This window comes from Vulpes vulpes, chromosome 13 (genome assembly GCF_048418805.1).
Source record: "Vulpes vulpes isolate BD-2025 chromosome 13, VulVul3, whole genome shotgun sequence".
Lineage (NCBI taxonomy): Eukaryota > Metazoa > Chordata > Mammalia > Carnivora > Canidae > Vulpes > Vulpes vulpes.
The window spans coordinates 100,570,641-100,595,507 of NC_132792.1; the positions used below are offsets into that span (position 1 = coordinate 100,570,641).

Consider the following 24,867-nt stretch of genomic DNA (forward strand, 5'->3'; position numbering starts at 1 on the left):
AATTCAAAGAATGCCCTTATAAGTATGGGACATTATTTCAACCAAATGACTACAGTATTTGTCCTTTGTTTCTCCTCACCCACTGTTAATGAAACAGTAATTTTTTCCTTTATATCCTCACTGACACTTGTTGTTTCTTATGTTGTTGATTTTAGCTATTCTGACAGGTGTGAGGTGATACCTCATTGTAACTTTGATTTGCATTTCTTTGATGGTGAATGATGTTGGAGTAAGCATCTTTTCATGTGTCTCTTGGCTGTCTTCTTTGGAGAAATGTCTATTCATGACTTCTGACCATTTTTAAATTGGATTATTTATTTTTGGGGTGTTGAGTTTTATATGTTATTTAAATATATTGATTTTTTTCTAATATTTTATTGGATATATCATTTGCAAATATCTTCTCCCACTCTGTAGGTTGCCTTTTCATTTTGTTGATTGTTTCCTTCAGTATGCAGCAGCTCTTTACTTTGAAGTAGTCCCAATAGTTTATTTTTGCTTTTGTTTCCCTTGCTTTAGGGGACCTATCTAGAAAAATGTTGCTACACCTGATGTCAAAGAAGTTGCTGCCTGTGTTCTTTTTTAGGATTCTTATGGTTTCGGCCTCACACATTTAGATCTTAATCCATTTTGAATTTATTTTTTATAGAGTGAAAGACAGTGGTCCAGTTTCTTCTTTTGCATGTGGCCGTCCAGTTTCCCCAACATCATTTGTTGAAGAGGCTGGATTTTTCCCACTGGATATTCTTTACTGCTTTAATTAATCCTGAAGATAATTGACTGTATAATTGTCAGTTTATTTCTGGGTTTTCTATTCTGTTCTATTGATCTATGAATCTATTTTTGCGCCAGTAGCATGGTGTTATTATTATAGCTTTGTAATATAACTGGAAATTGTGATGCCTCCAGCTTTGCTTTTCTTTTTCAAGATTGCTTTGGCTACTCAAGGTCTTTTGCGGCTCCATACAAATTTTATGATTGTTTGTTCTAGTTCTGTAAAAAATGCTATTGGTATTTTGATAGAGATTGCATTAAATGTGTAGATTGCTTTGGGTAATATAGATATTTTAACAATATTTGTTCTTCCAGTCTATGCTCATGGAATGTCTTTCCATTTTTTTTTTGTTTCATCTTTAATTTCTTTCATCAGTGTTTTATAGTTTTCAGGTCTTTCATCTCTTTGGTAGGGTTATTCCTAGGTATCTTATTTTTGTTGCAATTGTAAATGGCATTATTTTCCCAATTTCTCTTTCTACTGCTGCTTCATTATTGAAGTATGGAAATGCAACAGATTTCTGTACATCGATTTTGTATCCTGTTACTTTACTGAATTCATTTATCAGTTTTGGTGAAGTCTTTCAAATTTTCTATATATAGTATCGTGTCATTTGCAAATAGTGAATTTTAACTGCTCCTTTACTGATCTGGATGTCTTTGGGTTTTTTTGATGTCTGATTGCTGTGACTAGGACTTCCAGTACTATGTTGAATAAAAGTGATGAGAGTGGACATCCTTGTCTTGCTCCCACCTTAGGGGAAAAGCTCCCAGGATTTCCCCATTAAGGATGATGTTAGCTGTGGATTTTTCATAAGTGAACTTTATTATGTTGAGATATGTTGCCTGTTTTTTTTTTTTTTTTATCATGAATAGATGTTATACTTTGGCAAATGTTTTTTCTATGTCTATTGAGATGACCATATGATTCTTGCCCTTTCTCTTATTGATGTGACATCATGTTGATTGATTAGTGAATTTTGAACCACACTTAAAACTAAAGACTAAATCCCACTTGATCATGGTGAATGATTTTTTAAAATGTATAACTGGATTTGGTTTGCTAATACTTTTGAGGACTTTTGCATCTATATTCATGAGAAATATTGGCCTGTAGTTATCTTTCTTTGTGGGGTTTTTAAGGCTTAATGTCTTATTTTTTTTAAAGATATTGTCAAATGTCACATGTGATTTTTCACCTACACATAAGCAAACCATAAAATACTGTGCAATGAAATCAGTGATGAAAGAGCCAAAGGTTTGTATGAGCAAGGATTATTCCCAGTTCATCGCAAGCCTCAATCACAATTTTGTCAGCAGCAGAACCAGAAGGAGCAGCAATGTAGGCCATACCACTCCTTTTAGCTCTGTCTACATTATCCCTGAAAGGAAAGAAGGCATCAGAGCTGATAGAAACTTCACTAAGTTTGTCGACCCATTCCTTCTTCTCTGTTTCGGTTAATAATAGAGACTTCCTCAAACAATGCCTTCCACTTTATCAAATCTTCATCATCGCTAATCGTTCCAGTAACATACTGATCAATGGCATTGGAGATTTCTGCTCTCTTTACTCCAGTCTTAAACTTCATTGAAAGCATTGTGGATGATGTCTACGCCACCAACAGTTTGCCTTTTCCCTTGCAAGACATGTGCAGTGGATTCGAGATTGCTGTCCTGCTCCAGTGCCAATAACCTGGCCATTCTTGGCATAGCACACAGAGTTAGACTGCGTGTAATTCACAGCAATGGTGGCTACAATGAGGACTCTGAGTGCAGACTCTGGCAAATCTTTATTCTGGGTCACAACATTGCTAAATAATGACCTGTCAATAACACCATTATTTCTCTTCTGACTTAAATGAAGACCAGAGAGTTCGAAGTTCATTTTCATCTGGATGGAAGACTGATCCATCTGAAGAACACAGTAGTTCCCTTTTTTTTTTTTTTTAGAAAGTATTTCCAAAGCTTCGTCTTCATAGCCTGGGGCAACAATACCATCAGATACCTCTTGAGATAATTTTGACAGAAGGGACATCACAAACATCAGAAAATGCAATAAAGTCACCAAATGAAGACATCCCATCAGCCCCTCTTGCTCTTGCGTATGCAAGAGTGTAAGGGTTTTATACAGATCATAGACCATGCAGACTTTGGCCTCATCTTCACTGAGTGGAATTCCAACAGCAGCACCTGCTGGGCTGACATGTTTGAAAGAGGCAGCGAAAAAATAAATAAATAAATAAATAAATAAATAAATAAATAAATAATAAATAGATAGGCACCGGCTGGAATGCCTAAAGCTTCTTTGAGTTCCTTCACCAGCTGCCAGGCATTCAAAGCATCACATGAGTTTATAAATCCCCGGGCCCCATTTAGAACTGTGACGGGAAGCTTGGGCTTCAGTGTGTATAACTGGGCAGGAGTTTGATGAGGGTTCATTCCATACCTCAAGGGCATTTGTGATATTCCTTTACTATACTGTCTCCTGAAGTAATCTGAAATTGCTTCACCATATTGTGCCATATGAGTGAAAGCCTTCAAGGCTAACTGGCATCTGGTCTCCAAGGAGGTGTCTTTACTGTTGGAGCTCTGCATCTCTTGGACACGGCCACATAGTCCTCGGGTTCACATACTACTGTCACTCAAGCATGGTTTTTGGTTGGTGCTCTCAATAGGGTTACTCCACCAATACCAATCTGTTCAACAGCTTGCTCAACAGTTACATCTGGAGAAGCCACAGTCTTCACAAAGGGTTACAGATCAGACAACAACTCTTATAAGACTAAAATCAAGTCTGGCCATGTCAGCATTATCTTCTGGGATATTACAAGCCAAGATTCCATCATGGACTGCAGGATGCAAGGTTTTCACACACCCTCCACCCCCCTAACATTTCAGGAAATCCTGTGAGCTCAGAGACATCTCTGACTGCCAGCCCAGCATCCCGGGGAGCTTTTGATGTCCCTCCAGAAGCAATGAGATTCAAACCAACAGAAGTGAGGCTTCTGGCAAATTCCACCAGGCTGGTTTCTTCAGAGCCACTAAATAGGGCACTGGGTGGGTGCCATGGTTGTGGGCCGCAAGGTCGGGGCGGGGTGGCTGCGGCAACGCCATGTGCGGAGGGCCCTTTTGTGGGGTTTTTATCTGGTTTTGGTATCAAGGTAATGCTAGCTCATAGAATGAATTTGGGTTTCCTTCCTTTTCTATTTTTTGGAATAGTTTGAAAAGAATACATGCTAACTCTTTAAATGTTTGGTAGAATTCACTTGTGAAGCCATCTGGCTCTGAACTTCTGTTTGTTGGGAGTTTTTTTTTTTTTTTTTCTCTGACTAAATTTTTTTGTGGGTAACCAGTCTGTTCCAATTTTAAAGACACTTTATTTTTTAAAATAAGTTAGTGAATGATTTTTCAAATGCAGTCCAGTGACTATGTACGTTTCACATTCTCTATTTAGTGTTCTCCACTTAGTGGGGCAAGGTGGAAAATACTAAGGGGGGGCAAATAAGAATGATAGAAAAAGGAATATTTGATTTAATTTTCCCTTTGCATCTAGAAGGCAGTCAAGTTAGTGTAAAGCACATGAAATCTGGGGGGAGCTAAAATCATAAGTCAATCAAAAATGTGTAATTTTTAAACCTGAACTTCTTCTTCTTCTTTTTTTTTTTTTTATTTATGATAGTCACAGAGAGAGAGAGAGAGGCAGAGACACAGGCGGAGGAAGAAGCAGGCTCCATGCACCGGGAGCCTGATGTGGGATTCGATCCGGGGTCTCCAGGATAAACCTGAACTTCTTTACAGAGGCAGAATCAAGCATATAACAAACAAGCAGGCACACAAAGATAAAGACTCCAAAAAATTAAGGAGAGATACTTGATAAATTCCAACTCTGACTCTTGTCCTTTGTTCAAGTTAGTAAGATCTATGAAGTATCCGCAAGTATAGCAATGGTTACATTCTGTGGCATTACTTTTTTTTTTTTTTAAAGATTTTATTTATTTATTCATGACAGATGGAGGGATAAAGAGGCAGAGAAACAGGAGAGGGAGAAGCAGGCTCTCTATAGGAGCCCAATGTGGGACTCGATCCTGGATTCCAGGATCATGCTCTGACTCAAGGGCAGAAGCTCAACCGCTGAGCCACCCAGGCATCCTGTGGCATTACTTTTGAGGGGAAGACACAAAATATCACCTCTGAATTACAGAGTAGCATGCATATTTTTTTCATTATATGATAAAAACTAAAATAATAGATTCTCAAAGACATATTCAAGAGTGAATATTGAAATATATATATTTTTTAATAATAAATTTATTTTTTATTGGTGTTCCATTTGCCAACATACAGAATAACACCCAGTGCTCATCCCATCAAGTGCCCCCCTCAGTGCCCATCACCCAGTCACCCCCACCCCCCGCCCTCCTCCCCTTCCACTACCCCTAGTTCGTTTCCCAGAGTTAGGAGTCTTCATGTTCTGTCTCCCTTTCTGATATTTCCCACCCATTTCTTCTCCCTTCCCTTCCATTCCCCTTCACTATTATTTATATTCCCCAAATGAATGAGACCATATAATGTTTGTCCTTCTCCGATTGACTTATTTCACTCAGCATAATACCCTCCAGTTCCATCCACGTTGAAGCAAATGGTGGGTATTTGTCATTTCTAATGGCTGAGTAATATTCCATTGTATACATAATCCACTTTAAATCCTTTAAATCCACTAATCCTCCATTGGAGGGCAAGTGTGAATATTGAAATATTAAAGAAACAAAGAAAAATACCAAAATGGTTTCCTGTATTTCCAATCCTCATTGCTTACCTCCTCATTCACTTTTCCACCCTCTCTAATCTGCCTAAAATTCTGGTTTTTATTAGGATAATTAATGAACTACTTCCTTGTCTTTAATTTTGGTAAGAATCTTCTTGTATTGATTTCAATTGACCTCCTAGAAACATTCAACATTTCTGAATTCTCTTGTTTTGAAATTTTCCCCTCATATTTTTTAATTTCTTCTGACATTTATGGTCAATCTTTAGCTTCTCTTTTGAAAATGATCTGTTATACGTAGTCATTAAATGCTGGGATTATTCAAATTTTATTCCTGTGTGCTCTTCTTTTTTCATTCCATATTCTTTCTCTAATGAATTATATCCGTGTTTCTTCAATTCTTCAACCAACGTTGATCTACTCATACATTACAATCACCATCCTAAAATTTGAATTTATAATCTCAACTTGAATTTTTCAAAGGTGCTTCAAAATTAAGGTATTGAAAATTAAAGTCACCCCACACCCCCAAACCTGTTAAAGTCATATTCATAGGAGTGATACTTAACATACCCATCTCCATATCCTATAATCTATGCATCACCATTATTTATTAATGTTTTTTTTCTAAACCTATCCAAATCCATCCACTTACCTGGATCTTATCACTACCTTAATGCAAATAGTCATCCTCTTTAAATTAGATTGGGGCAATCTCTTCCTAAGTAGGGTGCCCATGTTAATTCTTTTTCCCACTTTTAAATTCTGTTACTCACCACAGCTCACAAGACTTTAATATCTTTCCTTAGCTATTAGGATAAATACCAATTTCCTTAAATGTTGCTCAGGCACTATATTAACTGGTCCTTATCCCATTAGCCTCATTTCATATAGGCTTTTCACTCACAGACTGTATTCCCTGATAATGTCATATATCCTCATGTCTCTGATTGGAAATCTGTACTTCTACACACTTTGCCTGATTGAATACCAACTCATTCTACAGCTCTCCCATCAGTTCTTACTTCCTTAAGTCAGCTTTCCTTGACCTCCATTCTCTAGTTATCTGGTTTCTTTTCTTTTCTTTTTTTTTAGTTATCTGGTTTCAAGGCACTCTGCAACTCTCTTCTGTAGCACATATTATAGGTATAGGCTGAGAAAATTAAGGCCATTCCACCTTAAGTTCAGCGTTAGCACAAGTATAGCCATCTCAGGCCCTTGTGAATAAGAGCTGAACTTTACCTTACATCAGTTACAGGAAAAAAACAGCTTAAAGCCCTTGAAAGCCCCATATCAGAATGTAAACAGAGTTTAAGAAACTCCTCCACCCCTTCTGGAAATTCCCTAGACCAGCCCTTAAAACTAAGCTGGAACTCACCTCAGGGTCCAAGTCCCTGCTCCGCTGTGTCAGGTATACTAGGACCCAAGCTCGAGTTTGTTAATAAACCCTCATGTACTTGCATCGGTGTTTGCTCCTTGGTGGTTTCTTGGATTCACAATCTTGGGGACAACATATATATATGTATATGTATATGTATATGTATATGTATATGTATATATGTATATTTATATATATATACATATACATATACATATATATATATTTAATTATATTTAAGCCATAGGTGCTTAGAAGTCAGAGACTCAAACTGATACTACTTGCTACTGTGCTATTTAGTACCTGGCATAGACCTGGCACTTGGTATTCAAATATTTGTTGATAATGAATGGCATAGGAAAATATACAGGTAAAATACAACATGGAGAGTATGAAATGCTAAGAATGGAATGGCAAGGACAGCAGAGCAGATTAGTAAATAGACAAGAGGAAAGGAATGTGGGTCTCAATGAGTAGAGATGATGAGTTAATATCAAGTTTATCTATATATTTGTTTTGGTTATACTTATGGCATTTATACAGATATATATTGTTTGATGTTATAAAGGATATATGTAGTATAACATATTTCATAGAAAGAACTTAGGTAACTTGTTTAATAAATCATATATCAAGTATACTTCATACACAATGAGCAATCCATTTTTAAAATAGTTTTTTTAAATATATGAGTGAAATATCTTTTCAGGATTTGTCGGAAGTTCTGGCATTTATACTGGTAATTTGGGCCTTTAAAGTGAATAGACTTCATATGGAATATCTATTTCAGAATGATGTACTAACAATTCTCTCTTTCTCAGTTCAGGAACTCGGTATAGCTGAGCCACAGTTATTAGTTTTCAGGTAGAAATTGTAAATTTCTGCCTCAGAATAAACTTCATTTTAAGTAAGCTTCAGTAATAGCATTGTGTTGTCATTGAGCAGCAAGAAAATGTTGAAGATATGTTCTACATTTTTATTTTGAATCTGCACATTTTTTTTCTCTCTTACAACTGCTTTTTATACTATTGTCTTATAGGCAGAAACATAGCATGTGCTATATTTCTACCTGTAAGTTACATTTTCCTCCCTTCTCTTATTGTTAAGTTCTAATAACAACAATAGAAAAAAAAAAGACTTAAAGACAAAGGGAAAAATGGAGCAAGAGGATATGGCTTTGTTTAATTTAATGGTTTTTAAAAATCATTTAAAATCTATTTGTTCTTCTTTGTATTAGCACAATGCATAATGACAGTACTTGGAATTAATGTACATCCACGTGCATTACAATGGGTATTCACTGTAACTTAGCAACAGCTAAGTGTGGCTTCTTCAGCTTGTTGATTTCCATTGATGGACCTGGGAGGCCATAGAAAATTCAATTTACTCTAAATTTCTTATGTTGGCAGTTAAATGTTAAGCTCCTGTTTACAGAAAGCTCTTTTGTGAATTGCCAGTTAGAATGCAGAAAGCTCTATTCCACACAGCGGGAAGTATTAGCCATTTTCTTTTGGGGGAAGGGTAGTAAACAAGTTCCTGCTATAACTCCTTCTTGTCCCTATGTTTTAACCAGGATAGTTCCAAAATAGGAAAAGCAGGTGAGATATATCAGCTCACAAAATTTAAAATGAGCTTTCAATTCAAGGAAAGGTCATAATTCTTCATGGAATAAATATGAAGAGAAACCCTTTTATTTATGTCAGTAAAAGAAAAGCTGAGTTACAGAACTTCTAGGTCATTATTAGTACCCTTCACCCTTGACTTACCTATAGACCCCAGATTTCCATATATTTTGATTTTATGGGTGGGGAACACTTGAGGGGGTGCACAGGATTGCCAATTTCTATTTTAATGAATGGGTGCATTAAAAAAAAAAACCCAACACTTATATCAGCATATCATCACAGCACAATAAATGTTTACACACCAAAAAAATGAGGGAATTAAATTAGAAATTTAATAGGTCCTCTAAATTGAATACAAAAAATTTAAAAATAAATCCTGTATTTTGTCCTTGTTTTACTTGCAGAACAATATTGGTCTGTGACTCTGAATTGAGGAAGGCTTAATCCAAAGGTCATTTAGAGCTGTATTCATACATATCCTATTCTATTCTTCCAAACTGATTAAAGAGTTTAGAGGACAACTGTCCAAAAGTCTTTTCCCATAACTTCTTGAGGAAATAAATTTAATCTGGTTATTTCCTCAAATTTTTTGAACCTCTTTTAATCACTTTAAAATATGGCAAAGAAAGATAACAGGAAAAAGGCTAAGAGGGAAATCAATAAGATAGCTAGTGATCTTAGGGAGATAGTGATACAGTAAGAAATTTTTCATTAATAAGGTAGCATAGAAAGTTTAAAAATAACCCTAAAATTGTAAAAAATATCAAAAAGCATACAAAAATATTATCTGATTACTGATGAGGGAACAGGGCTAGCTGCCAAAGCACAGCTGATATCCCAGAAATGACCCCCACCCAGAGTGGGATATGTGTGACATTCTTCAGGAAGTTTCCAGTTGTCTTAATGTTAATGCCTTGCTAGAGGGAAAAAGCAATCTTTAACTTGACAATGGCAAGGCCTACAGTATCTTGTAGGTCCTCCTTAGCATATGAAAATCCGTTTGAATCTCCCTTTTTGCTTTCCTCCCCCAGCTCTACAAATATGTAATATGCCACCCTTCCCAGGCCCAGGACGGCCAGTCTTCCTGCCCATGGGTTCTGTCCCCATGCCTTAATAAAACCACCATTTTGCACCAAAGATGTCTCAAGAATTCTTTCTTAGTCATCGGCTCTGGACCTCACCTACATTCCAAAACTTCATCAATTACTATGTAATAAATTAGAAATGATAGGGACACCAAAACACTCCCTTCATCTGGAAAATGTAAACTATTTTACCAACCAGCCAAGAAATGGAAATAACAAAACTCAGTAGCCAAAGGAAATGATGCTTCTAAATAATAAAAAGGATAATCAGAACGAGAATTATTATTTTTTTGAAGATTTTATTTATTTGAGAGAGAGAGAAAGAGCACACATATGAGGAGCTCGGGAAGGTGCAGAAGGAGAAATGAAGAAGCAGACTCCCTGCTGAGCAAGAGCTTTATACAGGGCTTGACCCTAGAACCTGAGATCATGACCTGAGCCAAAGTAGGATGCTTAACCAGGCACTTCTAAGAACATCCAGGCACTTCTAGAACAAAAATTATTTAGAAATCAACACAATACAATCTCTGCAAATAAGACCATGTGGGATGTTGCCCAGAGGAAAATTTATTAGGAGATTAAAACATCAACAAATTAGGCATTCATCTTAAAAAAACAAACAAAAGTAGTAATATGAATCCATGCTAAGCAGACAAGATTTGATTTAAATTGAAGTAGATGCAAATTTTTAAAAGATCAGTAAAACAGGAAAAATGGGGAAAAATGAAAAATAGAAGAGAAAAGAGAATGTAAACAATGTTAGAAATGAGAAAGAAAGCATAATCTACTTAGAGAACAAGTGTTCAACAACCACTATGTACTGGATGTTGTTATACATGACAGGAGTACACCGGTAACAAAACAGACAAAATCTCTCTTGTCATGGAACTTACACTAGCATGCAAAGACAGTAAATCAGGAAGATGAATTATTAAACTGTATAACATATCAGACAGTAATAAGGACTACAGAGAACAGTAAAGTAAGAAAGTGGGTTGCAATTTTTAGATAGGATGGTAAGGCATGACCTCAAAGAGGTAAAATTGAACAAAATCCTGAAAGAAATTTATGAGTACACCAGCCACATATTGATAGAGTAGGCAGTTATTTAGACATGAGCTGTAGGCAAATGCAATGATAAACTGGTGACACATTAGAAATCTGAGGGCATGGTATCCTGACTGGCCTTTAACATCTTGGCCTTATGGCTTCCCACTCTTCAGGGCTGACTGATCAAGAGTCACAGGTGCAGAACATGCACTGTCTTATCCAACTTCTGACCCAGGATAACCTATAGCTTCATTAAAATATATTTACATTGTGGTTTTGAACTACCACCCCCACCTCCACCCCTTAACATGGGAGAAAATTAGTGGCCATGACCATTCTGGTAGGAACCTTGTAGGGCTAAAATTCTTCCATTCCCAGCCAGTAGCAATCCTTTGGAAGATTGGAAACAACCTCAGTCAGAGGCCACCCTACTTATGACCCACACCTATGTGAAAACATAAAAAGACAAGACATCCCTAACCCTGCTTTGGTTGCCACCGCTGGGCCTGCTGGCTCTTCCATCTTTAGAGTACATATTGTCCTTAATAAACTGTGCTTCTGGTTATCTTCATTCCACTGAGGATCTTCCTGTAAATACTTCCTGGGGAATTCAAGAACCAAGACCTCCATTCACACAGAGAAGACTCTCCTATGAGCTACAAGTTACAAAATTTTAGGGAGAGTATTTTATGCAAATTGAACTGTTCCCTGAAGTAAGTAAGAGTTCATCTGGTATGTTTGAGGAAAGGCAGAGATCCCTAGCTTAAAATTGAGCAGAGGATAAGGAATATAGAAAATGAGGCCAGACAAGTAATAAAGCACCTGGTCCTTTGGAACCTCTTAAATCATTTTAAGGATTTGAGGTTTACTTGAAATGAGATAGGAAACCATTGGAGAGTTCTTGCAGTAGAGAAATGTGGTCTAAACAAAATTCAAGTTTGGCTGCTTGTGTAGAAAACAATGAGGAATGGCAAGATCAGAAGAAAAGAAGCCAGTTGAGAATCTAGTAAAAACAGTGAGATAGGGGAACCCTGGGTGGCGCAGTGGTTTAGCGCCTGCCTTTGGCCCAGGGCGCGATCCTGGAGACCCGGGATCGAATCCCAAGTCGGGCTCCCGGTGCATGGAGCCTGCTTCTCCCTCTGCCTGTGTCTCTGCCTCTCTCTCTCTCTCTCTCTCTCTCTCTCTGTAACTATCATAAATTTAAAAAAAAAAATTAAAAAAAAAAAAACAGTGAGATAATTGTGGCCTTCTCCAAAAAGTGACAGCAAATGAGTAGTTAATCCTATATAAACTATTAAAATAGAGCTCATGGAATTTTCTGTTTGATTTGAAGTTGTGTATAAGATTTGAAAATATAGTCTGATTGAATTTCTAAGAATACAAACACACATATATTTGACTCAAAAATATATGGGAAACCTAAATTATTAATTTGACAGAGCAATAGCACTTAAATAATTGACAAGGTAATCAAAGATAAAAAAACAAGAAGCTATGTCTGGAATATTTTATGGCCAGGATCTAACATTCAAAATAAGTGTCCATCAATAGAGAACAAATACATTATGGCACATTTATGCTAAAAATAATATGTAGCCACTGGTAGAATGAGGAGAATTTGTGTAACTAGAAAGGTGTTTTTGTGTAATGTGAGAGATGATATATTTTTGAGTAGGACAGTACTATCAGAACAATCGGTATAGTATGTTACAATTAATTTTGTTTGCTTGGTTGTTTCAAAAAATACACAAATAATCAATATCTTTCTTTAGGAGATACAATAAATTTTGAAATTAGATACCGTATTGAGTATAAGTTTGAATTTGGGATGGAAATTTTCCAATGCAACATTTTTTTCAATGCAAATATTTTTTCAATGCAAACATTTATTGATATGAAATTCTTTTTACCATGTATGTGCATATTGCTTTTCATGATAGGCCCTAATAAGTCAAAACCCCTCTCACTATATATTCTTGGTATATGTATATATGTAAATGCTTCAAAATCATTAGAAAGACAGAGATGACATTTAACTGAGAGGTTTTTTTTGGGGGAAAAATTATAAACTTCCTTGAAATTTAGCTTTACTTTCTTCAATAATTTGAAATATGTGATTTTGTAAAAAGATTAATCACTCTACAATGAGTTATCGTTATAAATAATATAGCTATAAATTACATTTTTTTCTTATAATATGTTAGAAGCACAAATTATTTTTTTAAAGATTTTTATTTATTAATTTGATGGAGAGCAAGTGAGAGAAAGAGAGAGAAAAAACATGAGTGGGGAGAGGAGCAGAAGGAGAAGGAGAAACAAACTTCCCATTGAGCAGGGAACCCCTTACAGGGCTTCATCTCTGGATTTAGGGAGCATGACCTAATCCAAAGACAGACACTTAACCAAATGAGCTACACAGGTGCCCCAGAAGTAAAATTATTTTTATATAAAAACTAAGGTGATGGGCAGCCCTGGTGGCTCAGCGGTTTAGCACAGCCTACAGCCCAGGGTGTGATCCTGGAGACCTGGAATCAAGTCCCATGTCGGGCTCCCTGCATGGAGCCTGCTTCTCCCTCTGCCTGGGTCTCTGCCTCTCTCTCTCTCTCTGTATCTCTCATGAATAAATAAATAAAATCTTTTAAAAAAAATAAGACTCATGATCTTTAAAAAAAAAAAACTAAGGTGAATATAGGAAGCAATTCAGCAGGATAGTAGTATTTAATATAATAAAATATTAGAAATTTAGCATGTAAAATACACTTTTAGGTATATGAACCTTGTTTGTTTATAACTTCAAGCTTTATTTATTTAAAGGAGAGGTATTTTTAAATTAATTTTTATAGTTATTTAAATTTAGTTGTTTATACTTGATAGTTTCATCTTCTGTTTCTAATTTTTTCTTCCCTTAGGTCATTTGTGCATTAACTGTAAAATTTTTTAAAATACTAAAGCAAAGGGCGCCATTTCTCTTATTGCTCTCATTAAGTCAGAAATGACTTTGTGTATGTATGTTCACACACATGCATTGGATTTTCCAGTAAAACAGACAAAAATGCTGCCTTTGTGTATCACCGTATTTCATTGTATATGATATATATGTGTGTGTATATATATACGTATATACACACATATATATAAATGTTCACCAGTAGTGATGTTTATCTTCATAATTAAATTATTGGCCTGCCAAAATAATATTTTAAGTTTTTAAGAATTTTTTAACTACTGAAAATGTCACTGAATATTCCATAAAAGCAAAACAAAAAAATCCATGAGTAAATATGGCAGTTTTTAAGAAACAATGCACTTAATGGTGGTGTGATTATCCTTCTTCATTTCTTTTTATCATACAGTAATTCATATTACTTATAGAAAAATGAATATAAAACTAAGTGAGGAAATAGACTTTTGGAGGAATGCTGCAAATTTACAAATGGAGCATTCTAGAGAACTAGCCTTCTCTTTCAAGGCTCATAGTGTCTAAATAAATTGATCACTATCTAATAGAAGGTCCCAACATTTCAGCTCTTGGATTTTATGGACCAAGGGCATAGTCTACCTTGGCACCTTGATTCAGCAAACCAGCTAGACAATTTAAATAGAAGTAAAATGCAAAATTCTTCTAGTCCTGGAACCTCTAAGTATCTCAACGTCAGTTCTTCTGCTTCTTTAAGAGTCTACTCCCATAGTGGTACCCTGAACATAACTCATAACTCTGTGGCCACTGTTGGACCCTGGCTCACGGGCGCCAACGTGTCCCGGTGGACGCCCCAGAGACTCAGACCCCAGACAGGCAGATGCAACAAGCAAGAGGGCTTATTGGACGTTTGCGCAAACGGGCTCTCCACCTCCGAGGAGGAAGAGAGCCCCGATTAGCAATTACAGGTATCTTTTAAAGGTAAAAGAAAAAAAAAAAAAAAAAACGCTTAAAGACAAAAGAACCATGGGAGTCGCATACCATCCAGGTTGATTTCTCAGAAGGTCAACATGAAGCTATTCAGGGACATTCCAATCAGGGTGTGGGGGGAAATGGTTTTCTTATCACAAACAGAATGCTTTTTGTTGCTAAAACTTCAGGAAGGCACCTGCATGGGCTGCCTCTGGATTAGGGCTGATCCTACTTACAGGGGGGGTTTCTTCAGCCACCATCTCCTATTTTTCCATGTCTTTCCATGGCTTTATGTCCTATAAATCTCCTTTGAAAAATCATAGTTCCTCTTAAGTTTCCCTACCCTTGATATTGTTTCTCATTCTGAAAACCATGATGACTCTTTTCAAATATAATATTGTATCTTAATTTCTCAAGTCCTTTCTCTTCTTCAACACCTGATACTGCTACAGGGTGAATCAGAATTCTATGGCTTAGTATGTTGAACTATAGAGTTCACACTCTAATTTAATACAATCACTACCACTGGGCAATAATAATACTTGTCCCAGGTAAAGTTCTTGTAATGCATTTTACATTTACCAGTCTAGTCAAATTTCCTAACACCATCATCTGCATTTTGCTTCTAACAAATGCTTTCTATTTTCCTCTTTAATAAAGAAATAGATACCATGCTTTAAGTTAATTTCTTGCCTTCACTCATTTAGTCATTCAACATAAGGGCTTACCCTGCCTTCTGCAAAATATCAATATTTTATATTGGAAAAACAAGAATATGTCTTTCCCCCTTGGAGGATTCAAAATCTGGTGGAAAACCACATATGTAAGCAGTAATATGTGAAATCATGGTAATTGCTTTGAGGGGCTATGTACAGGAATGGAAAGTAATTTTACCAGAGAAGGCCAAATGAATTATGAATACATACTGGCACACATATTGGAAAGAATATTCCTAGCAAAAACATCCGCTTGCAACAGTTTTGCAAATGTTAAAAGACACATAGTGTCGAGGAACACATAGTGTTCGAGGATAGTTAAGTATGATTAAATCAGGAAATCCGCATTTCAACTCTGTTTTAAAAGGTTAACTTGAGGGCAGCCCCGGTGGCACAGCGGTTTAGCGCCGCCTGCAGCCCAGGGCGTGATCCTGGAGACCCGGGATTGAGTCTCACATCAGGCTCTCTGTATGGTGCCTGCTTCTCCCTCTGCCTGTGTCTCTGCCTCTATGAATAAATAAATAAAATCTTAAAAATATATATATTAAAAAAAAAGTTAACTTGAACAACAGTATAGTGTGGCTCAGAGTGTGAAAAATTGAAACAGGGAGAGAAGTTTGAGGATTTTTACAATTCTATTAAATGGGATAAAATGATGATGTCTAAAATGAGACGAAAACATTGGAAACAGAAAGGTTATAAAATAGATACTGAGGAGCTAGAAATGAAGGAATTTGGGGACTGATTAGATATGGAAGATAAGGAAGAGAAATTTATCAATATTACTATTATTCTTTGAGAATTTGAATATAGGAAGGAAAGCCTTTTTTTGAAAAAATATGTTGAATTTATTTTGGCCTATTGAATTTGAGGTACATTTTAAACATTCAGGAAACTTGCAAGCATTCAAATGCCTTATATCCCTAAATACAATAAGAACTTTACTACCCTCACAGTCCTCCCCCGCCCCAAATTCTCTAAAAGCAGAACTATTTGAAGAAGTATTTGAATTCCTACACCACATTTTTCTTATTATGAGGATATTTTTTCAATTACTTTCTTTGGAGCATTAAAGTAATGCTGAGAGAAGATGCAGTAGCCTGAAATGACTTCAATCAATGCTAATTTGGAAAACTTATAGAGGTCACCAATAGAAAAGTAAAAAAGGAAGCAAGGAAAATTAACATCAATTAGTCCTTATTCCTGAGAGTGTGACCTCACAGTTTAAAGGCCACATGTCACTACAAACAAGCTTGTTAAATAGTTTAAAGAAGCAATAGAGAAAACGGTTATGTAGCAGAGATCACAAAGATATTCCAAGAGAGTAGGAAAAAAAATGTTCTGTTACACAAATGATTTGGTTGTGCTTTGGGATAAAATTTGCAGTGACAGCATAATACATGGATTCAACATTGGCCACCTTTCAGACAAACATAGACGGTCAAGATGAAATTCTGTAGAAGTGTGTTATATTATTCCAAACAGTCACTCTGATAAAATGAGAGTCTCTAATGTTGAAAATTAAAGTTCAAATAAAATAGCTTCATTATTATTTTCAGAATACAGGAATTTAAATAAGTATGTATAGTAGATTAATTATAATTAAACTTTTTGCATATTTAATCTATAATCTGAATGTAGAATATATATTTAAAATTGGGAATTTTATATTTGTGTTTACTTTATCTTTCAGCATATACATTACCTGGATCTGGAGTTCCCAATATTGTCATGTACCATTTATATGTCAAATAAAGAAGTGAAGGACAAACACTGTGCATTAAATTATCAGCCCTTCCTATCATATAACTTTTACCCTACCAACTGTGCTCAGTCCATGCAATTGAAATACTTCAAGGTTTTCTTTTTCTTCTTCAGTTTCCTATTAGAACTTAAGCTTAGCTTTAGAATCAGATAATGGGGCCCGAGTCTGTAGTTCCTAGCACTTTATAACCCCATAACCAGAGTATTATATTGAAAGCTATAACATTTTGAGCTGCTAATTGGTATTCTGCATTTTCACTAATGTGTTAGATATATCCCCTCTGGATGCAAAATACTATTCTTCTCTTAATCCAATGGTGGCAAAGTCAAGAAACCATTGCTGCTGTGCTTTACTCACGAATTAAAATCTTCCAGGATTAAGGTGGTCATTGTAGTTATATGATGAAGAATGAAACTTAAGGTTTTGTCAACAATTGTCATACAACCACAATGGGGAGCCAACTGGCACCATGGAAGTAAGAATGGTCAGAGACAGAAAGAAAATGGGTCCAAGAACCATATTTCACAAACTTTCAATCCAAATCCTGAAGACTGCTTATGTTCTCATTATGCAAGCCAATACTTTTTATTATTTAAATTTTGAGTTGTTACTTTTCTATGTAACCCAATTTAACTTTATCAATATTTAATAAAAATCTACATTCTGCCTTAAATATAGTCATTTTCCTTCATTGTAAAGGAATTTTCCCTGACCTTAGTCCCCATACCCAGCACACTTATTGGCTGAGCTTGTGTGGGTATTTATACGATATCTGTTGACCCTGCCTCTCCTTAGCAGGTCTAAGTTTCATGTTGAAGAAACCTCCCCCCTTGTAAGTAGGGCCAGCCCTAATCCAGAGGCAGCCCATCCAGGCGTCTTCCTGAAATTTTAGCAACTAAAAGCATTCTGTTTACAATAAGAAAACCATTTCCCCCCCACACCCTGATTGGAATGTCCCTGAATAGGTTCATGTTGACCCTCTGTGAAATCAATAACCTGAATGCTATGCGACTCCCGCGGTTCTTTTGTCTTTAAGCGTTTTTTTTTTTTTTTCCTTTTGCCTTTAAAAGATACCTGTAATTGCTAATCGGGGCTCTCTTCCTCTTCGGAGGCGGAGAGCCCGTTTGCGCAAACGTCCAATAAACCCTCTTGCTAATTGCATCTGCCTGTCTGGGGTCTGAGTCTCTGGGGCGTCCGCCGGGACACGTTGGCACCCGTGAGCCAGGGTCCAACAATGTCATTACATTCAAGGTCTTTATTATCAAGTTCCATTTAAATTCCTAGAGACATCCTTTGTCACTCCTTGTTAACACTGACTATGCTTCAGCCATGGTTCCCTGAATGTATTTCTTTTATACTTTGTGGTTTAAATATGTGGACTTCTGTATCAGAATGTCTGTTACTCACTTCTCTAACAGGTAAACATCAACTCATCTTTTGATTCCAGTAGGATTCTGATTTTCCCACATAGAGTACATTATTCTCCTCACTATGTTTCCTTCCACCTTCCATTGAAGTTTTGGACATCTCACTACTGATTAATTATTGATTACTGTCTTTTTTCTATAAATGTTTATTGGATTATAAGATCTTTGATCGCAGAGATTTTATTTTATTCATCTTGTTTTTCCAGAACCTGGTATAATACTTTGTGGATATTCATGTATAGGAGACAGAATAAATGCTAGATGGAAGAAAAGGATGACATGAAAGAGAAAGAGCAAGAGAGAGAAAAGAACATAAAATAGCTTTAATGGAAGAAGAAAATCTGAGCATAGAAGACAGCTGCAAATGAGGAGTAGAACTGGTACTAATCATACATAATTCCTTCAATCCTTCCTGTCCTTCCTTCCTTCCTTCCTTCCTTCCTAAATATTTTACCTATTTATTCCAGAGAGAGAGAGATGAATTGGAGGAGGAGCAGAGGGAGAAGGACAAGCAGACTCTACTCTGAGTTCAGAACCCAAGGCAGGGCCCAGGCTTAGGACCCTGATATCATGATCTGAGCCCAAACCAAGAGCCAGATACAACTGACTGAGTCAACCAGGCATCCTGATAATTGCTTTCTAAGAGATGATTCACGATGTAAATGTTCTTCCACTAAGAATCACAAGTAGAGTTCACTATTTCATTTATTGCTTGATAACTATCTTATTTATTCAAGGGTAATGAAAAGCAATTTAGTTTTAGATTAAAGGTCAAAACATGAAGATAACCTAATATATAACTTTGAATAGCAAATTTGATCAAATAACATACTGTTAGCCATGCATGAGGAAAAGCAAGTGCATAGATTAATAAGATTCATGTAGCTACTCTGACAGAAGAAGATGTTCTCTCATGGTAGCTGTAAGAATTTGCAGAAATCAGTCCATGAATTTACAGAGAATATTTTGACATAGAAAAGCAACAAAACTTTCCAGGGGATCTTAGTTAGAAATATATTTTTCAATTAATTATGAAATATTTTTCAGAAATCAATACCCTTTCTCATTGTGGGTAGTGGATGTTTTTTTGGATGATTTTAAGATTTTTAGTGTTAATCTCAGATCATAAATGTTCACCAAGTGAATTAAAAAAAAATCTATTACTTTGGGAATACCTTTAAACCATCCAAAAGACAGCTGGATTAATTGGACCCATGGATATCCTTACCTGATATATAAAACTAATATTCAAAGGAAAATACAGGAGAATTGATTAATAGTCTGACAGGTGCTATTTAACTTCTCATCAGTGACTATGAACATCTCTTTATTCAGTCTGGGAGCATTTTCCCCTCTAAGAATTCAAAGCCCCAGTATGGTTGGGCCGTTTAACTGAGTAATATTTAATCTCCTAAAGTCACTAAATTTGATATTATATAAGCACAATTCAGTTAATATGTGTTCTTATAAAAATCAACTATAATCAAGTTTCAAGTGTATACCTCGTCCAGTAATTCCTATTTTGATAAATGACATTATTTTCCAAAAAGTCAACCAAACCAGAAAACAAAGTCGACATTATTTTCCAAAAAGTCAACCAAACCAGAAAACAAAGTCGACCCTGGACTCCTCCCTTTCATTCATTTACCAATCAATAATCCTATTATTTCTACTTACTAATTATCTGTCTACTCTTTCTATTTAATGCCTTTATATTTTTATTGTCACTTTGTTAAATCTCTAAACTGTTTCCTACATCCATTCATTCTTGTTTCCTGAAAATCTATTTTCTACAAGTGATATTCAGGCATCATCTCAAACTCAATGGATCAAAGAAAAAATTCTATTTCCACACACTCCAAAGGTTCCATCCTCAATTTTTTTTTTATCTTATTACATGGTAACAGCATTTTTTTTCTTACTTCTCAGTTCACAAAACTATCTCATACAGCATCAAATGCATAAAGACATCATATAGGTTCAATTTCTTTAATGTACCTATAACCAAGTATTTCTCACTACCTTTTTCCGCAAATATGCTTGTCCAACCCACAGTTATCTTTTGCTTCATTTGTTGGGAAGCCTTCTAACTCTTCTGCCTGCTTCTATGCTTGCACTACTGCAGTGTATTGTCTTTTTTTTTTTTTAAGATTTTATTTATTCATGGGAGACACACAGAGAGAGGCAGAGACATAGGCAGAGGGAGAAGCAGGCTCCATGCAGGGAGCCCAATGTGGGATTCCATCCTGGGACTCCAGGATCATACCTTGAGCATGAAGGCAGATGCTCAAACGCTTGAGCCACTTAGTTGCCCCTGTATTCTCCATGTTGTATCTAGAAATTATTTTCTTTAAAGATTTCATATATTTATTCATGAGAGACACACAGAGAGAAGCAGAAACACAGGCAGAGGGAAAGGCAGGCTCCTCCCAGGAGGAGTCCCCCGATGTGGGACTTTGTCCCAGGACCCTGGGACCATGCCCTGAGCCAAAGGCAGACACTTAACCATTGAGCTATCCAGGAGTCCCTAGAAATTATTTTTTAAACATAACTCAGAGCATGCTACTCTCTGTTCTAAATTTTCAATGGTTTTCCACATCACTCGGTCCTAAATTAGGTTTGTAAGAACTTACATTATCTTCTACCAGCTGCTTTTCTAATCTCACTTCCTAATAGGCTTCCCTCTGCTGATTTCATTCCAGCTACTTTGTCCTCCTTGCTATTTCTTTGTAGATGCCAAGCATGTTCCTTTCTCAGGGTCTTTGTACCTAATATAATTTTAGCTTGGAACACTCTTTCTTAAGATAAACACTTGACTTACCTCTTCACATCATTTTGATCTGTACTCAAATATCACTTCATCAAAAAGGTCTTCTCTGATCACCTTCCTAAAACCACTCTTCTCTCATTTTGTATCATCCTCCCGTTTCATTTGTATTCATAGTACTTGTTTTCATCTGATTATTTATTTGCTGATTAATTTCTCTTTCACTAGAATATATATTCACAAAGAGCAAGAACATCATCTGTTTTGTTCACTATTGCATCTCCAGCTTAACAATGGAACAGCAGTTGGCACATAGTCAAAATTAATTAGGTATCTTGATTTTGTTAAATCCTTTAAAATTTATCTTTGTAATATATACATGCATACATAAAATAGATATATGTATATGCACATGTATATTTGTTACTCTTCAATTTCAAAACAGTCAGTGAAACTATCAGCACAACAGTGGGAGGAAATTTTTGACCTAGTCTCCAGTGGAAACTGGTGAAAGTCCTTAAAACACAGACAAATGATCATTTAAAGCCTTTGGAAGTGGTCCTAAGGGAAAGCAATAAATGAATAAACATCTATTCAGGGAAATTTATGAAAATACAAGAAAAGCAAGAATATGGTATTTTAACAACAACAAAATGTTTCCTCCTTCCTTATCCTAGCTCAGTAAGGTGAAGACAGCACTCCAGATTGCTGCAGTCCAGAACATAGGGCTTTCCCCCACCAAATCCCAATCAAAGGGCTTTCTTCTTAAAAAAAGTAAGATATCAGTATTTCTCATCCTGCACCCAACAACTTGTTGCTAAAGCTAACTCCCAGGATGCGGGGTGAAAGTGAGAGCTCCATTTTTCAGGGCAGCTTAAACTCAACTCATGGGATAAAGGTGTGGTGTGCTGAAAATCCTGAGCCCTGATTACCCATGCCCTGGATCATAAAGTGCTGGCTCCATGACAAGAGACAAGTCAAATGGATCTCAAGTTCCTGTCCCTAGCTTCCACTGAGTGCTCAACTCCTAGACAGTGAGTATCAGTCAGAGAGAAGCTTGCCAGTATTCCTAACACCAGCTCAAGATTCAGAGATTTTTGCCTTGGGAGAGAAGCAGACCATAAAAGAGAGGTCCTAATCCCTTCCTGAGAAACTCACTTAATTGCAACAGAGCATGGAGAAGTTCAAGCCTAAGTGTGCTCTCAAAAACAGTGAAGGTTGAGGCCAAAGACAGTTGAAGGAGATTCAAGATACAGGCTAAGTTGTTGGACATCTAATTTCAGATGAAAAATGGAGAATCAGACAGCTGAGTGGAGCCTTCTTGACATCAGAATACATATCAAACACTGACTTCAGAAGCTATTCCTTCACACAAGCAAGAATATGATTTATTGGGCAGCCTGGGTGGCTCAGTGGTTTAGCGCTGCCTTCAGCCCAGGGCCTGATCCTGGAGACCTGGGGTGTGATCCTGGAGTACTGGGTTTGAGTCCCACATTGGGCTCCCTGCATGGAGCCTGCTTCTCCCTCTGCCTGTGTCTCTGCCTCTCTCTCTCTCTCCTCTCTGTGTATTCTCATAAATAAATAAATAAAATGTTAAAAAGAAAAGAATTTGATAAATTAATTCACAGCAATTTATGGCACAGGGAATTGTTGAAATCAATAAGACAGTCAGCTGGTAATTAGAGGAGTTTGGCAGCTGAGTGTGGTTAGAGAGACAGAAAGCCCTACCACAGTCACTGCTATCACAGGATGATTGTGGCATACTCAAAGATGCACTTTCTTCAAGAGAAACATCAGAGGTTTAGCACTACTTAGGGAGAGTAGAGGAGAGAGGGAATAGACTCCACTAAAATAACCCATCTAATCATTAAATGAATAAACTAGGCAATAATCATAGCAAGTTCCAAGCTCAAGAGTTGGGGAGGACCCAAAGTTAGTACAATTCATTATCTAAGTTATCCAGTTAAGGGGTTCCCGGGTGGTGCAATCAGTGAAGGGCCTGACTCGGTTTCAGCTCAGGTCATTAACTCAGGTCATGAGATCATGGACCGCATCTGGCTCCAGGCTCCATGCTCAGTGTGGAGTCTGCTTGGGATTCTCTGTCTCTCTCCTTTTGCCCCTCCCACTCATGCTCTCTCTATATATAAAAGAAATAAATAAATCTTTTTAAAAAATAAACTATCCAGTTAAAAAACAACAACAACTGCAACAATAAAGCCTGACAAGGCATGAAAGAAATAACATATGACTGAGACACAGGGTAATAAGGCAGACAGCAAAAACCACTAGATTATCAGAAAAAACTTTAGCTATTATAAACATACTCACAGAATATAAGGAAATTATGGGTAAAGACATAAAGGAAGTTATGTTGACAATATTGCTTGTTGTAGAGAATATTAACAGATAAATTATTTCCTTAAAAAAAGAACAGAATTGGAACTCAGGAGTTGAAAAGTACAAGTGATATTTAAAAATTACCCTATATCTCAGTAGATCTGACCACCTCCTGACTCTTCAGTAAGACACCTCGAAGGACCATCTAGATTTGCTGGATCATTTCACAATTCCATGTTCTTGCACATATTATTTTTTCTACTTCAAATATATTTTTTTCAATTTTTCATATTTGCTTTGTAAATTAATCCTATGTGACTCCTTTCAAGTGTAGCGTTCTCTGTGAAATTTCTTTTATTCTGTCCCTGAGTTGGTCCTTTGTTTTTCTTTGTAGAAAAGAAGTCCTTATTATGTTAATGTCTAATATTGTATTTGTTACAATGTGTTACAATTATTTTTAAGTAAACAGAGATGATACATTACTCATGACTACCAGTGTCATGAATAAATGAAAAAATTGGTTAATTTTTTAAATTATGGAATAATAAAATACAATTTTAAGCCAATTGATAATTGCTATTACTCATGTTTTCTAGAAAATATAATAGAAATTACTTTATCATTGTGCTTTCTTATTCTCATATTTTGTATTATTTCATAGAATTCAGACTAGATAAGATGAACATTCTATGCATAGTATTTTAGACAATTCATATATATGTATATTAATGGATAGATCTAGATCTCGATATATATCTGTGTTAAGTTTGTTTCATCCAGAATATTTTGTGGATCTTTAAATGGATAAAAATACTGTTTTGAAGAACCATTCAGACTTTTCTGTAAAATTAAGAATATCTTTATAAGTGAAAAAACTTATAATTTCTAAAAATAAGACTACCCATTGTAACTGTACTTTAAGTATCTATCATCTCTAAGAGGAGAACTGGAGAATTTAATTGGAAACTTTTAATAGAAAGCTTTTTCCTGTTCTCCATTTTTAGTGTGGCGGCAGCCATGAAAATGCACAGCTCATTTTTCCCTTCAAAAAAGAGATCTGTTACAAGTAAAACTGACATCCCCTATCTGCTGAACCTTAATCTCCACGACAGCACTCACTCCAAGACTAGTCCCTTCCTGGGCTGCTACTAACCAATGACATAACATGATGAAGGTATTAGAGCTTGGTCATTTTTTTGCACAATGTGTGATTCTTCCACTATGTTATGTTCAGGGTCTACCCATTGGTCTGGCTGTGCAGTCTGAGGCTCTAATGGCATATGCTTCAT

The 24,867-nt window shown here is 36.2% G+C and overlaps 1 pseudogene; it reads right to left on the reverse strand.

Moving 5' to 3' along the window:
• Positions 1 to 1,976: 1,976 nt before the first annotated feature.
• LOC112918764 (bifunctional purine biosynthesis protein ATIC pseudogene) lies at positions 1,977 to 24,867 on the reverse strand (annotated as a pseudogene).